The sequence below is a fragment of the Molossus molossus genome, unplaced genomic scaffold (assembly GCF_014108415.1).
Source record: "Molossus molossus isolate mMolMol1 unplaced genomic scaffold, mMolMol1.p scaffold_m16_p_12, whole genome shotgun sequence".
NCBI classification, from domain to species: Eukaryota; Metazoa; Chordata; class Mammalia; order Chiroptera; family Molossidae; genus Molossus; species Molossus molossus.
In genome coordinates, this window is record NW_023425347.1 from 26,527,758 (window position 1) to 26,549,778 (window position 22,021).

General features: G+C 45.7%; 1 pseudogene; it reads left to right on the plus strand.

Annotated features, from left to right (window-relative positions):
* Positions 1–10,882: 10,882 nt before the first annotated feature.
* Positions 10,883–12,966, plus strand: LOC118626246 (annotated as a pseudogene).
* Positions 12,967–22,021: the final 9,055 nt, after the last annotated feature.

Sequence of the window (22,021 nt, forward strand, 5' to 3'; positions counted from 1 at the left end):
CTGCCATCTCTGAGGCAGTGCCCTGCTCACCACGTCTCTTGTTCTGGGCTCTTCAACATCAGCAACTCTCTCTGGGATCTAAGGTCAAACTCCTCCAAAAAGGTTTGATTGGTTTACCTAGTCATTATCCAGTATAGAGAACCACATGGGGCAAATCGTCCTTATACCAGTACAAAGGGCCACATCAGAAGCAACTGTATAGCTTTTTCAAAGTATACTTCCTGGAGACCCGTTGGTAGGTAATTAATTAGAACCTCCATCTGGTGTTGAATTGGACATCTGGTATTTTGAAAAGTCTCCCCAGGTGATTCTTTTATGCACCTCGGGCCTAGAGAAACTGCTTTGGGGCCAGGTGCTCATCCTTGGTGCAGTCATGTTCCCGAACTAAAGGGGTTTGTCTAATCAAATGCGAACAGGAGTTCGAAGCAAAGAAAGCAAAGGTTTATTTAAGGAAATGGCACAAATCCAGAGTCATAGGTGAGTTGTTGCTCAAAGACCTGGCTCCCTGACAGCTCCTAGGTGATGGGTTATATGAAGGGGAAATTATTTGTCGTGGTGGAGTTAGAGTCATGGTCTCTATTGACTGGTTGGCACCAGGGTAGTTCATTGCATCTGGTCCTGATGATGGCCTCGCTCTGGTTTCTCAAGGGAGTGGTCAGCGGGGTTGTTCACTTTTCTGGGTCTGGAGCTGAAACATTACTGACACTTAGATGTTATCTTTAGTTTGACTAAAGCTTTGTCTCTGTGGTCAACAGACCCAAGGCTTTGTTGCTAAGATTATTTGATGCTGACCAAGCCCTCATTGTCCAGAGGGTTTAATGATTAAAGGAGTGGACGTACAAGGGAGAGAGGCGTGAGTCAGGTGCTTCCAGGCTAGACGAGGCCAGTTCGAATCAAAAGGAAAGGAAGAAAAAAAGTCAGATTAAAGAAATAAAGTTTCTGCGTGGCTACAGCCCACTATGCCCAGGAGGTGGAGTCCTGGGTGCAAAGCATGGTAAACACTGAGAACTCCATCAAATCTTTTCACATACCCTGTCTACCTTTCCATTAATCTGCCCATCCGTTCTGCTCTCTACCTATATACTTACATTCCTAAGTATGATAGTTAGACATTGAATCTAGATTCTAATATCCCTCTCCTTTTCCTTCAGAAACACTTATGAGGAATGATCAGGACACGTTAGAGTGGTTCTGAAACCTGGAAACCGAAGATGGTACGTTCTAGCTGTGGTAATGGAGAACGTAGAACACATAACTGTAGGTTCCGTTTCAGGACGAGAATTTAGCTTCTTAAAATAGTAATTTTTAGTCTGTCGTCTTTCTCAAACATACTACCTCTAAGGCAGGAGCACCTAGGAAGGAATTTATTCTTTTCTAGGTCATTGAGGGCTGCCCACTGAATGACTTATGAAATAAAACTGCTGCTCATTTCTTTTATCAATAAGAAGCCAAGGAAAACAAAGATTAAAAAGGAGGAAGAGAAACAGGAAAAGAAAAACAAAGAGGAAAGGGGAGAAAAACAACATTAAACAGGCCAATTTCCATGGCTGACATTAGGAGGTCCTTGGGAAAGAATGGGCCAGCAGGAAGTAAGGAAGGCTGGGCAGTAATTTATCCAACATAATGTTTCCTGAGCTCCGATTTGTATGATGTATAAGAGAAACAGAAGACACAGACTTGCCTTCACTGAGCTGAAAATCCAATAGAGGAGACACATGGAAAGGATCTACAATATTAAATAAGATAATATATATTAAGAATATAACAAGCACCAAGACTACAGTGTGGTCTCAATAGATGCAAGTTCCCTTTCATCTGAAACAAAGGAGTTGATTAACTACTAGCTGTCTGTATGAGACTTACCTAACCTTCAGTCCAACTTCCTCCTCCCTTGCCTACCTCTACTTTATTTTCCAGGTTCCCTTATATCTAAAATGGCCACATGAAATAGGAAAAGTCAGCTGGTATTTTTCTCTACCCTTTTGTACTATGATGAATATTGTCCCAAAATAATTCATGTCTACCTATAAATGTGACCTAATTTGGAAATGGGATCTTTGCAGATGTAATTAAGTTAAAATGAGATGCTACTGGGCCCTAAATCTAATATAGCCAGGGCCCTTACAAGTAGAGGGAAATCCGGACACAGAGGTGTAGACGCAGAGGAGAGGCGGCCATATGAAGATGGAGGCAGAGACTGGAGTGACATTTCTACTTCAGAATGCCATGGGTTGCTGGCAACACCAGAAGCTCGAAGAGGCAAGAAAGGATTCTTCCCTAGAAACTTCAGAGGGAGGACGGCCCTGCCCACACCTGATTTTGGATTTCCAGCCTCCAGAACTGTGAGAGAACAAATGAATATTGTTTTCAGTCACCCAGTGTGTGGTTCTTGTTATGGAAGCCCTAGGAAACTCTTTTCTACTTCCTAGAATGAGAATAGGTGGCCTTAACGAATAGCAGACATCTTATGAGTATAAGGACAGAGTAAGGATGATAGACCAGGAAGACAGCAGAAACCTGCTTCCTTGGGGAAAGTTACCAGACTTTAGATAAATAAATCCTAGGTGTTTCAGTCACTGTTACTCAAGTTTTCTGTTAAGGATGGCACACTTCTGACTAATGCCCTCTGATGAAGAGGAAATGACATGAGAGAAACCTGAGTTTGGGTCTCAGCCATGTTATTATGTAGATGGGTCACCCTGGGCAAGTTATAAAACTTCTTAAACTTCATTTAATTCCTCTGTAAAATAGAAACAATAATACCTACTTGAGTTTTAACTGAGATAGCTTATGAGAAAGCCAGGGGTCATCAACAGGGAAGGGAAAGCTAGTGCAAATCGACACGACTGGAATCCTCAGGGACCTGAACCCTGTCTGTGTTGAATACCAGTACACATGCGGTACAGAGACCATTTCTCCGCCTCTGTCCTTGCTGGGAGAACCCCAACTCTTGTTGTTGTTGTTGTTGTTAGCAATAAGCAGCTCTTGCTAGCCCTGGTAAACCTACTTTATAAAACATAAAGAACCATACCAACCTTGAGGGTTAACTACAAATGAAATAGCTCCATCACACAAATTATATAAGAAATGTTACTGGGATGGGATGAAGGGCTCCACATGCTGTCATCCAACAAAAGAGAGTAAAAGTGATTTTTTTTTCAAGTTCTTTCTGGGATAGCCCCCTCCCCCGCCCCCGCCACCAACTCCCTGAACCTAGCCTTTCTTGCCCAGAGTATGTCCCTTCCATCCGAGAACCCTTCCTTCGGTTATAAGCAAATACAAGACGTGAGCTGGTAGCCTGTGGTGTCAACACTTCCTAGTCAGAACTAACAGCAGAAAGATAAGGATGGAAACTTGTTGCCAAAGCCCATGGGCCCTGACGTAATAAATAGTAAACTTCAGGGGAGACCACAGAAGCACACCAATGCTCCATGGACAGCTGCAGTGGTAGCTGGACTTTCTCAGAAGGACGATTCAACAGACTATCTTTACCCTCTTCCCACTTCACAGAAAGGCCTCTCCAGGAAGACGCTCAAATTTGTGAAGGACTGGAGCTTCCCAGTCAGTGTTCACTGCGTCAAAATCCAGGTCCACGTTTGGCCGGGGGACCCAGGTGCATTCGTGTCTTGTTCCGCCCAGAATTCAATTCAAATCACCTGTTTGTAGATTCCGATCTGAACACGGGCATGCCCTGGTCTGTCTTTCCCCTCCCTTCCACCCTTTCACACCCTCTCCACTTTGGAGCTAAGTGAATATGGTTTTCCAAATATAGTTCTGCAGCCAGTGTGTTAGGCCTTCTAATGAGCGATGGTAATTGCTTCTGCTATTTTCCAAAATGAAAGAAAATCAACCTCTGAAGAGCAGCTGGTTTGCTGTAATGTTCTGTTCCCTCCGATTCCAGCCTCCGTTCCTCCGAGCGGGTCAGAGCCCAGCCGGTCAGAACCGAGCCCGTCAGAGCCCAGCGGGTCAGAGCCCAGCCGGTCAGAACCGAGCCGGTCAGAACCCAGCGGGTCAGAGCCCAGCCGGTCAGAGCCGAGCCGGTCAGAACCCAGCTGGTCAGAGCCGAGCCTGTCAGAGCCCAGTAGGTCAGAGCCCAGCCGGTCAGAACCGAGCCTGTCAGAGCCAAGGCCGTCAGAGCCGAGCCGGTCAGAACCCAGCCGGTCAGAGCCGAGCCTGTCAGAGCCCAGTGGGTCAGAGCCCAGCCGGTCAGAACCGAGCCCGTCAGAACCGAGCCCGTCAGAACCGAGCCCGTCAGAGCCCAGCCAGTCAGAGCCCAGCGGGTCAGAGCCCAGCGAGTCAGAGCCGAGCGGTGCCTGCTTCTTCTGCGAGCGGGCCTGGGGGGGCCTGGGGGACCTGCGGGAGGAATGTGCTGATGGCGGGGAAACGGAATAAGCCAGCTATTGTGTCCTTTATTAATGTAGGGGAGTAGGGACGGGGGTGGGAGAGGCAGGGAGAGGGTCTGTTTTCACTTTGGGTTTCTAAGATGTCCTATTACGCGTTGTGCTTATTGATCTATCTGAAAAGAGAACCAGGTTTTTGGATGACAGAGCAAAGCTGTTTCCACCCTGCGTCTTTTTTCAAGAACCACTCCAAAACAACACAAAGAACAGGAAACAAAAACACAGACCACGGCCTCTGGAAGGGCGGGAGACATCTGCAATCTGGAACCACAACACGTGAAGATGAGAAACAGATGGAGGAATGGAAAGGCACTTAGTAGATGGACGGAAAGGCAGACCTAACCGCCCGAGGGTGACATCACATCGGATCAGGCCGATCCACCCCGCACAGCACGGGAGCGTCCAGGAGCTGAGAGGCCACGTGGCGCGGTGCGTGGGAGGGAGTGTGGCCCTGCAAACAACCCCCGTGGGAAAGGGTAGTAATACCAGCTGCCATCCGCGAGGTGCTCGTTGGTGCCTGCCTGGCCCTTTACGCGTATTCTCTACTACAGTCCTCATAATTAACAGCAAAAGGTACCATTTCTCCGCTTTACAGGTACAAAAACGAAGACTCAGAGAGAGAAGGTAATTTGTCCCAGGCAACAAGAGAAAGATACTAAACCAATGTACAGTTGACCCTTCAACAACACAGAGTCCACTCATATGCAAAATTATTTCAGTTGAAAATTTGAAATTACTCCGGACAAATCACATAACCTAAAACAGACGATGTAAGCTTACAGGATCGATAAATACTGTATAGGAGTGTAAATGTATTTTCTCAATAACATTTTCTTTTCTCTAGCTTACTTTGCTGTAAAAATACAGTCTATTAATACATATAACATACAAAATACGTGTTAATCGACTATTTGTTATGGGTAAGGCTTCTGGTCAACAGTAGACTATTAGTAGTTAAGTTTTGGGGAGTCAAAAGTTATACATGGATTGACTGTGCAGGGGTTGGTACCTTTGCCCTTGGGTTGTTCTAGGGTCAAGTGTGTTTGTAGTTCCAAAGCCTTATCGCCAGCCTCCACCACCCTCTCGGTGAAACGAAGCCACGTGTGCCAGCTGTACCTGTGCTGACCACGTGGCCAGGTTGTCATGTGGTTGGTAGGCGACAGCAAGCACTGGGCAGGGCTGCTGCTCACTGGGCTCAGGCTCACTGCTTCGCTCGAGCTGCTTGTTGCTGTGAAAATCCTGTAGAAACAACATCCTCAGCAGGGTCCAGCCTGGGGGAGCCCTTCTGCTGGGATGGGGGTATACCTAGAAAGTGCGTCCTCTGAGGGCCACAGCAGCTGAGGGTCCAGCGATCACACTGGCCTGTGTCCTGAGAGGGAGGTGAGCATCCAAGGAACGGCAAGCTCCTCCCCGCACTAGCCGTTTGCTGCTGCCCTGTTCCCTGTCCTGCACGACCCAGAGCGGGTCCACACCCCACTGTTCCTTCCTGCCCCCACAGGTCACCAACAGCACACAAATCTGGGTAAATCTAGGTCACGAAGAAACAAGGCATCCAGTGTAAAATTGCAACATAAAGTCTACATTGTTTATTCTCTAACTTATTTATGTTTTCTGTTCATGGCTCAAAAATCCATCATCAGACCCTCGATGAGAATCTACTATGTACATAGTCGCCATGTTGGGTGCTTCAGGGGTGAAGAGGACAAAGAGCATCGTATCTGCTCTCAAGGAGCCACAACCAGTCAGACAGCTGCAGCATCAGTGCCTGAAAAGGGATCTGTAGGTGTGAGGTGTGTGATTGAGAGCTAGTGGGGAGGTTCTCAATGTTACTGAAATCCTTCTCATTGTCTGTGTGTAGCTCTGGCTCTTCCATTAAATTGTGAACTCTCTTTTTTGGGGGTGGGGGGGTCACAGGCCTTGTTTGTGTAGTTTCTGTTGTTTCTGAAACCACAGCAATGTCACTGCGTTAGTGCAGTTAGACGTTTTCTACCCAGATCTGAAGCCCCCTCCTCTTAAGCATAGTGGGATTGCCCTCAAGGTCCCACTTCAATTTCAGCTAAAGAATTAACTGTTCATATCCACGTATCACATTTGAAGAGTTTCCATATGCACCCTGAAGTGAAGGCCTGTGGGAGAAGATCCGAGTCCTCCAGTTGTCAGGCCCCTGACGAGGAGCTGCTCTTGATTTATACCGTAACTACACATTGATTCATCCACGTGTGTGTATAAGAGGTCTCGGAATGAGCCCAGGATGGGTCAGCTGGGGTTCAGGCCTGCTGGGACACATCCAGACAACTGAAGTTGATCTGCACAGGGGCTGAGAAGCCTCCCGGGAGAGCATTAAGGGAGAATAAACCAGGCACGATGAATCTGACTCAGTGAAAAGTCTTAATCATTCCAGGGAAGGGGCAGTTCTCTCAGCAGTATGATCTCTGCCTCGTGGATGTGTCTCCTGGTCCAGTACTCACTGGCCACTTGCTTGTGTCCTATGAGGAGGTGGCAGTGGGGGGTGGGGAGTAAATAAAAATTAAAGAGCTGTTTCTTAAAATTCTTAAAATCTTAGTCTGGCTGGTGTACCTCAGTGATTGAGCGTCTACCCATGCACCCAGAGGTTGCCAGTTCGATTCCTGGTCAGGGCACATGCCCAGTTTGTGGGCCCGATCCCCAGTGGGGGGGCATGCAAGAGACGGCCAATCCATGTTCTCTCTCATCATTGTTTCTCTCTCTCTCTCCCTTCCACTCTCTCTATAATCAGTAAAGGGGAAACATTTAAAAAAGAAATTCTTAAAATGTTAAGGCCTGAGTGACACTGTTTCTAAACAGAAGAAGGCATTTTTTCTGCCATGCTGCCAGGCATTGGTCTGGCAAGTACTCCAAGCGCTGGGGCTGCTGCTACCCAGGCGCTGAGGCTGAGCAGTAGCACGACCTCCAGGAGGCGCTGTTTGCAATGGAGCAGCTGCACAGAGCAGTGGTGGTGTGGAACCAGCAACCTGCAGAGACAACCTTGCCTGGTGGAGCAGCAGACATGATGGCCAGCAGCAGGGATTTGGGTGTCCAGCAGTGGACAGCGGAGCCCAAAGAAGCAGCAGGAGAAGCACAGTGGTGTCTGCTGGAGTATAAATAAGACCGACTACCGGCCCTCCCTGGGGAGAGGGGTGCAGACATCGGGGAAGGGGGCAGGGTGAGGGTCAGGGAAGAAATCCTTGGGGGCAGTGTGCATGGCGCTGCCATTCTGTGTTAGGCTTGTGACGGGAAGAGCCAGGGGTGTTCGCTCTCATTCCTAGTCATGGGTTGAAGGCACTTGGGGAAATGTGGCTTTCCTCTGATTACTATATAAACACACATAAATGCACGTACATGTATAGTCTATCAAAGACATATGCTATGGATGTAAATGCTCACATATACCAAGGCTGTGCTTATATATGAGTTACAAATTGTTAAAACGAGGAGGGTGGGTAACAGATGGGTGAGGGGGTCTAAGTGGGTGAATCTTGGGGTCTTAACATCTGGCTTCAACCGGAGAACTCTGGTTTTACATGTTCTATGCTTTGTGCGTTTGCCTAAGATTTCTCTTAAGAAAGGTTACCGTGGCTAAAAAAAAAAAAGAAAATATTTTTTTATTTTTGAAAACATATTTCATATAATCCAACCTTATCATTTTATAAATGAGAAAATGGAAACACAGAGATCTTAAATGACTCGCCTGAGGTTGTGAAGACAAAAGTAATGAATTAATGGCTCAAGTCCAATTTTTTTTGCTTTATTTTATTTTCCTATTACACCATACAGAGAAAGAAAGTATATACACTAGAACAATGAAATCTGGAAATTGTACAGAACTCTGTGTGTTTCTGTTTTAAATGGTTAGAGGTTTGAGAACTGGCTTATTAGATCTTTAATTCTTTTAGCTATAATTTTATAGCAAGAAAAATATTAGCTATGGGGGGGCAGTAATGTAGATTAAATTAATACAGTTTTGTATCAAATGACCCCAGTTAATACAATTTTAGATTCAACTTTAAAGTTGAATTTTAGAATCTACTAGACATGTTATACTAAACAGAAATGTATAACAAAATGAGATCATTGTGTTTTAGAATGGGCTTTGAAAAACATTGGCCCAATTTTTTTTCTTTAGAAAAAATTTTTTTTTTCTTTATTGATTTTAGAGAGAGAAGAAGTGAGAGGGAGAGAGAGATAGAAACACCAATGAGAGAGAACATCGATTGGCCGCCTCCTGCATGACCCCCACTGGGAATCAGGCCCAGAACCAGTCATGTGCCCTGACTGGGAATCGAACTGGCGACCTCTTGGTGCATGGGTTGATGCTCAACCACTGAGCCGAACCAGCCAGACTGGCCCAATTTTCTAAGCACAGAAGGAGAGGGGAAAAAAATGACAAGAAAGTTGGAGAAGAAGTTCATGAGTAAAAGTCAATAGAATTATTGACTGAAGAAGAGAAAGAAAACAGGCTAACCATTTCTGGGAGTATAGAGAATCTCTTAACTGAGATGAACTACTTTGCTCCCCCACAGAAGGACAGAATAAGGCGGACCTTCAGAAGCACCGTGAGAGACGGAGACGGCAGCCAATGGAACGGAGACGGTGGCACACACCTGTGAGTTCTCTAGGCCTCGCAGAGCTGTCCAGCTCGGAGGCGCAGATGTTAACTGACCAGTCCAGGGAGGGCATGGTAGCTAGGTGACTCCTGGTCCCCGTTATTGTTTCAGAAAAGATCAAGTGTCACCATATGATGAAAGCTAAAGGTACTTTACCAAGGAGGCATATGGGTAGGGAGGAGGCTGGGGTACCACTTCCCGTGGGTATCTAAGACGGTCCCCTCAATGCCTGCCCACTCTGCAGGCTGGCTCCCTGGTCAGTCTGAGTGCTCCTCTGTGCCTGCTCCTGCCCCTCCTGCTACCCAGTCAGGTTCCCAGCTCCTGGGTGGTCCTGTGACTGAAGTCCATCAAATTAGAAATAAGGCAAAACACTTAAAAACTTTAGGACTTCCAGTCAAGATGGCAGAGCAGGTAAACTGTGTGCTGGCCTCCCACAACCACGTCAAAACGACACCGTTCAGAACCACCTGCAGACTAGGTGAACAGAACTTCTATAACTAGAGACATGAAGAAGCCATGTGGGGACTGGGAGGGGGGACAGAGAAACGAAACAGGCTGGTCACATACCCACCATGGCAGTTAAGGATTAGGGGGCCGATCTCGCTGTGAGGTCCTCGCTGAGCAGTGGGGGCCCAGCCCCACACTGGGCACCGGTGCCAGGAAGAGCGGTCCCCAGAACCGCAGCCTGTGAAAATCAGCAGGGACCCAGTCTCTGTGAGAAGGGAGGCTGCTGTAGACCCTGCATCCTCTTAAAGGGCCCAAGCACAGACTCACTCGCTCACAGACACTTTCCCTAAACTCCAGAGAAGAGACATTCGAAGAGGAACCAAATTATCTGGCTTCAAGACAAGGGCTAGAGAAACAGCTCTCTCTGGGACTGAGGTGCCGGCAGCTGGCATTGTTCCTTTGTTGAGCCCTCCCTCCATCTATCTGGTAGGTGCCGTTGTTCCTTTGCTGAGCCCCCTCTTCCACAGTCTACAGGCACAGGTTAGGTGCCAAATCTGAGTCTCCATGAACCTGGCTAACCAATTGCTCTTGCCCCACCCAAATGACACTCAGAGACCCTAACCCCACCCAATCCGAACCTTTTTCAGAAGCTAATCCACACAGGCAGCTGGCCTAGGCCCATACTGTAGTCTTTTCTACAATCTCTCAAAGGTACACAAACCCCAAAGAAGTAGTAGCTGTCCTCAGCATGCCCTGTACCTCTTCCCCCAGCCTGGCAAAACTGGCAGCCAGCCTTGACTGACAGCATAACCACTCCCAGGGACCTCCAAGCTCGGCACAGGCAGCTACCAACTGCAGAAACCTTGTAGCTTTTACCAGGTGGCCCTGGGCCAGACAGGTAGCCACTGACCTTGGCCTGCATTGGGACACCTCCCAAGAAACTACAGAACTAACACACCTGGTGGCCAGTTTCAGACCACACCAGAGCATCACCCACAAATGACAAACACAAGGGATGGGCTTGGCAGACACCAGAGCCCTACTAAAGCGAATCCTCCTCTGTGGGGTCAGCCTCTGCGCAACAACTTACCTGCTAAAGTCATGGCCAGTCCTCACAGCCAGTCAGTCAGCCTGAAGGCCATTTCTACCCACTGATTTGTCAACGGCAATCAAGGCTCAATTATAACAGGAGAGCACACGCGACCCACACAAGGGACACCACTGAAGTACCCAGCTCATATGAACAGAAAGAGTGTGCCACTGGGTCCCATAGAACACCCAGTACTAAGGCCACTCTGCCGGGACCAGGAGACATACAGGGAGGAAACACACAGGGAGGAGGCAAATGAGGAGACAAAGAGCATGTCTCAAGTGAAAGAACATAACGAAACTCCAGAAAAACAACCGAACAAAATGGAGGTAGGTAAACTACCAGATGCAGCTTTCAAAACACTGATTATAAGGATGCTCAGGAAACTTAGGGAAAGAATAGGTTATTTCCATGAGAACTTCAACACAGAAGCAGGAAACAAATAAAAAAGAGAGATGGGAACCGTAACAAAGAAATCAGTCAGAAATGAAGAATACAATAAGAAAATAAGAAAGGAACAAAAAAGAACTATAAAAACAATCAGAAAACAATAAAATGGCAATAACTGCATACCTATCAATAATTATTTTAAGTGTATATGGAGTAAATGTTCCAATAAAAAAATGAATGGATAAAGAAGATGTGTTCTATTTATGCAATGGAATATTACTCAGCCATAAGAAAAATGAAAACTCACCCTTTGGACAATATGGATGGACCTAGAGGATATTATGCTAAGTGAAATCAATCAGATAGAGAAAGACAAGTACTATATGATTTCACGTATATGTGGAAGCTTAAAAACAAAATAAATGAACAAATGAAATAGAAACAAACTCATGCATACAGGGAACAAACTAATGGTTCCCAGATGGAAAGGGGATCGGGGGTGTGTGCGAAAAAGGTGAAGGGATTAAGAAGTACAGATTGGCAGCCACAAAATAGCCATGGGGATAAACTACAGCATGGGAAGTATAGTCAGTAATATTGTAACAACTATGTGTGGTGTAATTTGGTTTCTAGACTTATCAGGTGACTCACTTTGTAAGTTATATACATGTCTAACTACTATACTGTAACCTGAAACTAATACAATATTAAATGTCAACTTTAAATTAAAATTTTTTTAATTAAAAAAAATTAAAATATGCCCTGGCCAGTGTGGCTTAGTAGTTAGAGCATCAGCCCACACACTGAATGGTGGTGGGCTTGATTCCCAGTCAAAGGCATGTACCTGAGTTTGATCCCCAGCCCCGGTTGATGTGTCTCTCTCATATCAATCTCTCTCTCTCCCCCTTTCTTCTGCTCTCTCTAAAAATCAATGAAAAAAATATCCTTGGGTGAGGATTAACAAAAACTAAAAATACTTTGGGTGTCCGATTTATTTCACTTAGCATAATATGTATGACGCTAAGTGAAATAAGTCAGACAGAGAAAAATAAATACTGTATGATTTCACTTACATGAGGAATCTAAAAAACAAACAAAATAAAACAGCAACAAACTCAGAGAACAAATCGATGGTAGCAGAGATTTTTCGGCAGAAAAGGCGAAGGGGAATGAGAAGTACAAACCACTGGTTATAGAATGAGCCACGGGGAGGTAGTGCATAGCACAGGGAGCATAGTCAATAATACCCTAGTAAGTTTGTATGGTGACAGATGGTCACTAGACTTATGGTGATGGGCACTTCATAGATATATAAATGTCAAGTCACTATGTTGTACACCTGAAACTAAGATAATAGTGTATGTCAACTATAACTTAAAACATTAAGGGGCTTGGGACAGTGGCAGTCAGGGCACCACCTGTAAGGAACTGCATCCCCGGCCAATGTCTATGTAACCTGGAGGAGGGCAGTTGGGACAGCCGCACCTACACCCAGCTCGGTACCTCTTTTCCTCACTTGCTGACTGCAGGGAGAATGCGTGCTTCCTGTAGTGTCTGTGATGAGAGAAACAAAGTCCTAGTCACTGCCAGATGTGCGGGCTACTGTCGCCTGTAAGGGCTCTAGCATCAATTCATGCTTTGCCAAAGTGCACATCTTATGTGTGGGGTGCATGTCACTTAAGAACTCTTTTTGGGGAGCTATCCACAAGGAAGATATCCGAGCTACTGGAAAAGACAAGGGTTTTCACTCGGGTGACCTTGTCTTGGCCAAAGTGATCTTCCTAGGTGATGCACAGTCCAACTACCTCCTACTACTGCTGAAAATGAACAAGGGTGGTGGGGGCCCATAGGAGGCAGGTGTCCCAATGGATCCCATCAGCCATTGTGAGATGCAGCGCCCTGAGGCCCACACTACGAATTCTGAAAAGTGGCCCTCATACAGCCCAATTCTTGCAGACCTAAGAAGCCACATTCTACCACAAGGAGAGGAGTAAGCTATTTCCAAGAGCACATGTAAGAAAGGAAGAGTAAGACGCCATTGTCTTTATTCAAACACCTGGGCTCAGCCAGCAATCGGCTCTAGAAGAGGCTGCCAGAAACCTACTACAGGTGGAACATTTTTTTGTGAACCTTTCAGTGATTTCATTCTCTTGAGTGATACATGTCTCTTTTGAAGGCTCCATAAACAAACTGTGTAATGTTGAAAAGAGTCTCTTCCTTCTGACAGTCTTATACATACATATTATTTGCTGTGACAAAGAAAACATTTTTATTAAAAGAATTTTATGGTTAAAAAAGTAATTAATAAAAAAGACTTTGGGTGCATCTGATGTCCTGATTTCTTAATACGCTGCAATAAACATCTGAAACATGATAGAATCCGTGATAATCAGCACAAATGCCAGCCCCTGGGTCACCTTTTTGCCTTTCTTAGTAGAGAAGGAATTTGAAGCTGGTGGCGAGAGACATAGCAGCTGGGAAGTGGATACAGGAGTGGATACTCTGAGATGGGGTAAGACACATACTCAGTGCAAGGTGACTGAGGTGGTACTGACAGGAATTCCTAACCTACCCCTTGGTACTTGGGCAGTGTCCCCAACAGGAGAGCAGGACACGATCCACTGTTTACCTGTCCATCTTCCAAGCTCCCCTAGCCTCTGAGTCCAGGTGTAATGCGGAGATACCATATCTGTGTCTAGCCCTGCAGCCTCGGGTCCCAGTGGCAGTAGATATTTGCAATGAGAAAAAAAATCAGAAGTACAGTCATGGTTCACTTTAATTATAACGGAACCAGAAGATGTATTAAACTCCTATAGAATAAAAGGGCTATTTATGATTGGTGAAAGATTTTTCACTCAATTAACCCGAAGACATTGGCATAATTAGAAAGTTACATCCAAGATTTCAGAAAGGTGCATTTGCAAGTTGGTAATTGTGAAAACAACCAAACACGCTGACTCAACAATGACTTCAACTCACTCGCTTGCCAGCTGCCCTAAGATTCTTGGATGACTTGGTGTCAGGTGTCACATTCACTTTCAGAAAGAAGGAAATGAGCAGCTGAGACTGTCTCCCCGGGACAGACTCTGACTAATTCTCTTGTTGTTCGCACCTTTCTCAGTACTGGCAAAGTCATTAGCTGGAAAGCTCAGCTTCAGCTGGTGAGGCACTGTCTTTTGCAAATTCCAAGGATGTAGCAGGAGGGGGTATTAATCATGTGCAATGCCTGGTGGTGACTCAGGTCTCTGCAGACGGGCTGTTTAATTTGCAGCCCAGCCCCACTGCTCTGACTGCGCCCGGGTCTCACATGTCCCTTCCAGGGGCTCGCATGCTTCTTCAGGGGTGTTAGACACGCCTCTGTCTTCACGCCTCTGGAAGTATGAGACACCCAGGGGGCAGCACAGGCCCCTTTGAACGCAAGTTGTTGAGTCAGGCTGTTTTGACGGATTTTCTGTCACATGTTCTCTGCTGAGAGCCGCCGTGCCCAAAATAACTGGGCTGGGAAAACGGCAGCGGACAGCCCCGCGTGGGGAGCCGGCAGAAAGCATCCGCGGGTCCCCCCGCTCGGATGTGGACAGGCCCGAAGACATATTTTGTATATCGCTGAATTTGAAGGGTCTGGTTAATTACAGCAATTTTCTATGGATTTTTAAAAATTGACATTTTGGAGAGTGACCTGAGCAATTATTTCACTGGTTATTAATGTGAAACAGAAAAGAGAGACAAGATCTTAGGTTAAAGATGGAGCAGAAATCATGATGGTGAACAAAAGAATTATAATACAAAATGTTTTTTTTTTTAAAGTAATCTACTAAAATAAGGAAGACTGCTGGTTACTAAAATGTATTTAAAGGCTAAGTAAAACTTGACTCCCTTCAAATGGGATTTCATTCCTAGTATGCGGCGAACTCCTTCTGAACCTTCCTCTGTCTCCCTCCCAGGAAGGGTCCCCCACACCCACCCCATATCCCTTCTGTTTTCCCAAACTCCTCAGCTGTCTCCAGCTCCTGTTGCTGCTCAGCCTGGGCCTCCCACCCACTTCTTCTCCCCTCCTTGCTGAGTTCTGTGCCATGAGGAACGTCCTTCCTAACACACGTCTCTCCAGCCAGTCTCGGTTTCTCTCGGTTCTGCCCCACATTCCGCCTCCTGCAAAGACTCACAGACCAGAGGAGCAACACCGAATACTTTAGGAGAAGGGATGAGGCTGTGAATAATTACCGATTAATTTTTTTCTGTCACATGCGAATGAAGAGGCCTGGTACAGTGCCTGGTCCATAGTAAAGAAGATGATTTGTTTTACAATGTATTACTATTAGCTGATAGACACACAGAATCAATCTGTAATATCTTCCCAGCTATTCTGTGTCATCATTATTGCGACCCTCTCCACTGACACGTATTCTTTAGTGGTCTCCCTTCTTCCTTCTTTCCCCCCTCCCTTAATCTCTTCTTCCCCCTTTTTTAACTCTTATCACTGTCTTAATCTGCTGAGACTGCTGTAATAAACTACCGCAGACTGAGTGGTGTTTAGACAATAGAAGTGTATTCCTTGCAGCTAAGGAGACTGGGATTCCCTGTCTGTGAGAGCCCGCGTGCTGGTTCCCGGACAACTGTCTACTCATTGTGTCCCAATGTGACAGATGAGGAAAGGGAGCTCTCTGGAGTCTCTCTTATATGGGCAACAATCCCATTCATAAGGGCTCCACCTCATGACTTAATCACTTCCCAAAGGCCCTGTCTCCTAATATCAACACCTTGGGGTTAGAATTTCCACATATGAATTCCGGGGGACCCAGTCTATAGCAAGCACTTTCGAGGACATTCAAGGATAAAGATGTTGGATGAGGGTAGGGTTTCCAGAGACTATGTGATTTGTCTGATTCTTTGACAAAATAGTCATAAACCGGGCTTCTTCAAATATGAGGAAGGAAAATAGTGTTTTGTATTGGTTGCCTACATACCAAGTCTTACCCTGTGCCCTAGCGAAGCACTGACTCTCATTCCTTACAACAAACATGTGAGGTGTGTATGCATTTACAATGGAGCTGCATGATACATGCATTTGACTTATTCAATCTGGACAAATTCAACTGTGTATACTTCACAGATAGGGAGGGGTCCAGGGGGAAGAGAAAGAGAATAAATCTAAAATGATTTTGCTCCCAATTCCACTCGGCAGACTTAGGCCCCAGAGTGCACAGAGTGGTGAGCTCCCTCAGACTCTCTCTGTTCCCATGGTGCCGCCTTCGTGTTAGCATCTCCTCACAGCACCAAAAAGGATCCTGGCGGTTAAATTCACTACACAATTTTTTTTTTTTCCATCCAAAATGGACCATAAACTGAGGCCAAGAATTTCATCTGTTTTTACTGTTGGAGAAAAGCCTGGCTGTGCTCGACCCACCGAGAGGTAATTTGGGAGAGAAACTTTACAAGAAATTTTGAAGCATTATCAAGAATAAATGTTGATATGTGCTATATTCTGCCTCATGTGTTTAGTTTTGTTTCATATGTGAGACTGTCTCCATTTTACAGATGGAAAAATTGAGGCTTGGAGAAGTTCAGCAACTTGCCTTGGGCCAGACATCTGGGGTCGAGATGAGATCTGAGCCAGGTCAGTCTTGGTTCCACAGCGCGTGCTCTTCCGCCCAAATCCAGCTCCACTCGCCCCTTGAGTGTCAGTTTCAAATGACCATCTGCCTCTTGGTCATCTCCTGGCTGTCTGCATCGTCTTTTCCCCTCGTCAACTAAAGCCTCAGTTCAGAACTATTTTGACAACCCCCAGGGACCAGCGGATGTTCAGCCAGCCCACACAGGTACTGCCATACCGGTTATTTGGGGCTGTCCTTTATTTTATGACTGCACCACCATTCCAGTTGGCCAGACATTCATCCTGTTACCCATGCCTTACTAATTGTTATATGTTTTGAATATCACTCTGGCCATACCTTTCACAAGACTACAGAGAGATGCATACATGACAGAAGTAATGTTCTGAGTAATTTTACAACGTTTTTGCCACATGAGTCATTGGTAGTCACTGACATCTTCATTTCCCAGAGCCAAGAACTGAGGTCCAAAGAGCAGGCCTGTCCCTGGCCATGAGGAGGTAAGATTGGGACCTGAATGCTCCTGACTGCACCGTCTCCTGCGGTTTTAGGCACAGCCCAGGAGTGCCCACAGCCAGCTGCCTCAGTCTTTGCTGAGACTTTAGGGTGACAACTGATGAAATTCTCTTCATGGAAATGATCAGTTGCACTAGGTGAGGCCTGTGAGAACAAATGAGAAATCACTCTCTTCATCCCGAAGTCTGTGGCATAGTCAAAAGGCCATGTTGGGGTCCAGAGTCATCGACGCATCAGAACCCCTTTGGGTGCTCTGCGTCTGCCTTGTTTGGATCCATCCTACCGCCCTCACTAACCACACTGGCACTACACCCTCCCTTGCAGGACTTCCCAGAGAGGAGCAAGGTCTCCCTCCTGCCGTCATGTCCAATGTCACCCTGTAGGATATTAAAACTGACTCAAGATTGTGTTGAAAAATGTTTTCCTTTCCAGTATGCTAATAAGAACAAGATGATATCAATGGATGTGCATGGAGGCAGGGTTTCTCTGCAGCTGAGTCTTTTAATGAGCTGTTCTGTAATGAGGGCTAGATCTGCACCCGGTATCTGTGTGCTCGTCAAAGTTTAAAGACCTCGATTTTCCCCCTACTCGCACCCTCTTCTAAGCCCTGGCTTTAATTCTTTTAAACAGTAACATTAATTGGCTGTTAAGTAAAACAGTAGAGAACACAATAGATTTATGATATTTTGAGAAGCTCTACCAGTTCTCAAGCATTCGGAGAAACGGGCTTGGCTTTATGGGGTAATTATGATTTAGTGTTTTCTCTCGCCCTGTTGAGTCTGTGGCCTGCCTCGAAAATGGATCTGGGATGAATGTCAAAGTCAGGATTTACAGTCAAACCTTTTCAACATAGAAAGCACAGGACAAGTTTATTGTTTTATTTTTTTCCTAAGCAATATTTCCGTCTGCATTTCTGTGCTGTTAGGTTCTGTAGGGTTCCCCCTCGCCTTTGAAATGGTGTCTATAAATTTATTCTCCTGATAAGGCTGCTGTATCATCAGAAAGTGATTGTTTTTGCAAGCAATCACAAGACAGCATGCCAATTTAAATAATTCCTTTCCTTTCCTCCCCCCCCACCCCCCAGGGGAACTGCTTCCATCTTAGGCTTTCTACCCTTCCCGAAACGAGCAGCGACAAAGCTTGATGAGCTTCAGGAGTAAGATCTTTATGCTGCTGCTTTTTGTACCTTTTTCTCCTGGTCTGTCTTTGAAAGGAGGAGTGGGTGCAGCAGTTGCCTTCCGGGGAGCGGACCCCAGGGGTCTTGGGCTCTGAGGGTTTCAGGCGTGGCTCCCTAGAAGCTGAGATCTTAGGCAGCTTCTTTTCCTCCGGGAGTCCCCCTTCCCTCCCTTAACTTATAAAATAAGACAGAGGGTGGTTTCTCAGGCCGCTTCCAACTCTAAAATGTTAACATTACCTGTATATGGCCCAATAGTAATATATGAGCCCACCCTGGTGTATGTTGTTGAAGGGGAGATGCCATCCCAAAATGTGCCACTTTGGCACAAGAATTGTATTAAGTGAAAGGCATTTCAGTTCCTCCCAATAGAACTCACTTGTCATCAATCCTCTAGCTGGGAGCAATTCTAATCTCTTCTGGAAGATGAGAAGTGGGCCCCACCCTGGCAGACATGGTCACAAAGCTATCATATATCCTATTTGGTCTCCTAAGGGCCCATTGACTTGTCCAAAAAAATCATTTGTTTTCTCAGAAGTGCCCTTTCCCCCTTCCTTCTCCTATTAAAATAGTAAATAACCTCCGGATTCTAACCACCCCTTAGAGTCACGTTTTTCTGTAAACTCCCATGTATGTATGTGAATGAAAATTTGTCCTTTCCCTTATTGATCTGTGTTGGTGGTTTAATTGGCAGGACCCTAATAACTGAACATGAGGGGGGAGGAAAATGGTTTTTGTTTTTTTAATTTCTGACATTTGTGTGTGTGTGCAGGTTGCAGAGGTGGGTAAGGGGATCATACTAGAAATAGTATTCTTCTTTAAACAGTTTTTATGAGGGAGCTTAGTGAGAGAAGCCTCACTCAGCATGGTTCTTATCTTCGTCGGGAATCTCTCCACAGCATCCTTGAAAGTATAGTCCTTCCTTCCCAAGGTAAAGGGGGAAGCATGACATGCCCTACTTTTGGGGGTTTGGGGGTGGGTAGGGAGAGAAGGGATAGATACCAATTCAAGGTCAGCAGTTTTTCAGTATGGGCTTAGAACACAGTTATTTAATTATAAAGGATATTTTTTCTGCTTTGTTTAATTTTGTTTTCTATCTTACTGAACAATTCTTGGTTGTGCCTGGCAAGTTGGAAGGAGGAAAGTTGCACCTCTGACCTGTTCCCTGATAATCCTTTTCATGGAGAAGACCATGCAGTGACTCAGACAAGAGTCTAGAAATAGCCCCAAACATCTGATTAGATTACATGTTCTATGCAGTATATTATGTATTATATACAGCGCCATCAACGGTGTAATGCACCTAAGTGTCATCGTATATTACATACAGCTTTATAATACGACATAGTTTATTGCAGCTACAATTTATTGAATATTAACTGTGTGCCAGGCATGCTATTAAGCATTTTTCTTATGTTTTCTCATTTAGCTTAGATGATGTCGTTTATATAAATGGTAATTCCAAATAACATTTGGTCTTAATAATTTCTTCCAAGCATTTCTCTTGTCTTCAAGCTGAAGAAGTTAAGACACGTGGAGAAGAACCCAACAACAAGAATGTCCTTGCAAATAGATAGATGAGAATGATGAAACAGGATCATTAGATGTCCTGACAGTTCCTCCCCCCACCCCTACCCCCTTAGCCAAACGCACCCCCCCCCCCATCTTTAAAGGTATAGGATAATTCAAGGGTCCGGTTATATTCTAAAGTCTTCCTAGCTTGGATAATTGGCTTTGGAACCTCCCCTATCCCCATGACTCTCTCATATGCCACTATCTCTAACACATAGATAATTTATGAAAACAGAGTAGACACTTTTTAATAATTAAGTGATAGATAATAGGAGGTTTAAAAAAAAAGCTGTAAGAGCTTGGAAAAGGCCTGGAGACTGAGATGGTTCGTCATCCACGTATTTATTGCGAACAGCGGAAAAAGACTCTTCACCTTGTACCCTGTTACCCACGACCAGGGGCCCCTTCGCGTTTGCTTTGTTTGCTCATCGGGGTCTTTTCCAGCAGGCTTTCGGGAGCCACCGTCACTGGGGGAGAGCCAGATGCCTGCCCAGTCTCAGTCACCCAGCATCACCCGCTCTATTCTCTCCAAATTACAGTGCAAACAATAACACAGGTACAATTAGCCAAAGCACTAATTACGACGTGCAAACGTAGAAAGGATATAGAATGATAAATGGCAAACGCAGACCATGTTGTGTCATATCAAGTGATCTCGCTGGCTGCCGAGCCCAGGAACAAAGGGGGAACTGTGCCCTGTGTGTCTAACATGCTCTAGATCACAAATTGGAAATCCTTCCTAATTAAGATATTGTTGAATGTCCTTTGTTAGCAGATTTTAACAATGTTAATTAGGAGGTTAGAGTGATCATTGTTCGTCTAGCAAACAATTAGGGTGATTTGCACTGTAGCTTTGGAGAGACTTCTGAGCAAACCAGAAGTTTCCTTTCTTGAGGGGCTGACGCTGTGGGGTGAAGGAACAGGAGCCGGGAGAAAGGGCACTGTTACTCTTAACATTTTTGGGCTGCGGGCCAAGGCAAAGCAGGAGGAAATGTTAGCTGTGGGCCTGGCAGCTGTTAGAAAGCAGTGTTGGCATTGACCTTGTGGAAAAACAGTATTTGTCCATGAAAAGCTTATGTCCGCAATGGTTCTTGTCTTGATAATTCAGGAGAGGGTGGTCAGAGAGAGCCAAGCCTTCGGGTCTCTTAATCATCTGGTCAAATGAGGGTGTAGATGGGGTTCAGGACCTGCTATCTCAAAGATGGCAACTTGCCACGGTGAATATTTTAAGCTGAAGGCGTTTCAGGAAACAGTAGAGGCTGGAAGGTCACTCTGACCTTCTCACACCCTTCGCCCCTGAAACAGGTCATAAGACCCTCCCCATCCCTGCAGGAGAGGATCATCCTTGTCCCCAAGAGGGAGGCCCGCTGAGCAGAATGTCAGACCTGGGCCGTGCTCTCCCCAGCCCCCTGCCAGACCTCACACCCTCTCCTCGTGTACTTGTCCACGACCTCCCACTCTTCGTCGACCTCGCATAACAATACTTGGGTCTGTTTATTCAGCTTTTCATGTCCTTACGAAGGCTCCTGTATCACATAAAACTTACATAAATAAGAGTTGATGCTTTTCTCCTATTAATTGCTCGTTGTCAGTTTAATTCTCAGACCCAGCCAAGGACTTGACAGGAATCGAGGAAAATGTTTTCCTCCCCTCCAGTGTCTTCCTAAAGACATGAAAACAACACTCTGCCGTCGTTTTTCAGAGCTTTCTACTATTTTAGCACCAGATTCGTCTGAGCCCCTCCTGCTGTAGCCGCCACCTCATTCCACCTTTGCACCCCTAACACACTCAATGTAAGACAGTTGACAGGTTTTCTCCTTTTCTTTTGAAGGGTAGTAGAACATGCCACCCCAAAATATGACTTTGGGAGTTCAGGACAAGCTGCCCCCAAATGTGCTATGTCGGTGTACTGGTGATTCTGACCTGCAGACACTTAAAAAACAGCAAATGCAGGGAGAGGCCTTCTGTGGACTCCTTATCTGCCTGCAGATGGAGCCCCCAGATGTAATCAGTTGTCACAAGTCCCCATGCTTCCCTCCCCAGGAGTCCCATCAACCAGGAAAAATGAACTCTTATCACAGGAGAGGAGACTACAAATCCACACCACACCCAGACTGTCACAAACTATCAGACCTCGCACTTATTCTTCTAAGGGCCCATCTATCTTTCCTAAAAGTCATTTCCTCTCCCCTAAGAGCCCGCCA